Source organism: Limulus polyphemus, unplaced genomic scaffold (assembly GCF_000517525.1).
Source record: "Limulus polyphemus unplaced genomic scaffold, Limulus_polyphemus-2.1.2 Scaffold1292, whole genome shotgun sequence".
Lineage (NCBI taxonomy): Eukaryota > Metazoa > Arthropoda > Merostomata > Xiphosura > Limulidae > Limulus > Limulus polyphemus.
Genome location: NW_013666902.1, coordinates 114812 through 115974, shown reverse-complemented (window position 1 = coordinate 115974; position 1163 = coordinate 114812).

Here is a 1163-nt window from a genome sequence, read left to right as displayed (position 1 = left end):
TAAAATAATTGACCCGCGATCAAAAAAGGTTGCCGACCACTGCTTTAGAATTTAGTTGACAAACCGAACTATTTTTATCGCAATAGTATCCGTGTATAATTCACGTACATTTCCGCGTGAGTTACCGCTGTTGTATCCTGAACTTTCAATAATCTTCTGCCTTTTGTCAAAGTCCACACATGCGGTTCAGTTAGTTTAGAACACCATTTGACAGGACAAAATATTCTCCTTATCTCTTTGGAACTGTTAATTACACTCTAACATATCAATCGTTAGGCCATTCACTCCCACGATGGTTAACTTTATGTTTCTAACTTTCAAACTTCTTTTTCATGTGACTTTACTTTTACTCTGTTTCCGCTCGTCTCGTCGCAGCTATTTATACGTCTATCACTTAGGCCTTCTAGAAATCTCCATAGCCTCGGCATCAATGAATTGCAAACACAACGTTCGATAGCCTTTACATCAATGAGTTACAAACACAAAATAAATGAATTAATAATACTACCTACACTGAACAGTCTTTTATATCTGACAGCGATATGACAATTTCATTTTTATTTTATTTGTTTATTTAGTTTCCGTGCAGTTTTATCAACAGTTTAACAGTTTGTTTTGTTTTCTATAGTAGATAATGTCTATTTTGCCCAAGGGAATATTGCATTAACATCGCGCATCTGTTTTGAAAGGGTCAGAGATTGAAATATTCTTTGCTGGACAGTTGGATAATGTCTGCTACAATCACTGAATGCAGTAAAAGAACAAGGGTCATAAGATGACACTGTTGACTAAACAAAGAAAACAAGTTTCCCTATTGAATTCAAATGTGCTTTCTCTATTCAGTCCAATGAGGAGATCTCTTAGCAAAGACAATATTTTGGGATCATCTTGTTTTAGATCTGCGAAGATCATTTTTAAGAGAGAGATAACTGCTAGATTGTCCGCGCAAACATGTATGTTGCATTTTCTTTTCTTTTTTGATTTAAATAAATATTGTATTTATTTTCTAAAACTTGTACAGTCTCTTTAGTTTTCACATAAGATTAAAGCTCAGTCACATTTTCAAATACAAACTCTACCATAAATTTCCTGATCAACTCTGCTATTACTATGTTGCGTCAGCGAGTCACGTGACTACTATGACGCAACGTTTTCTAGAACTA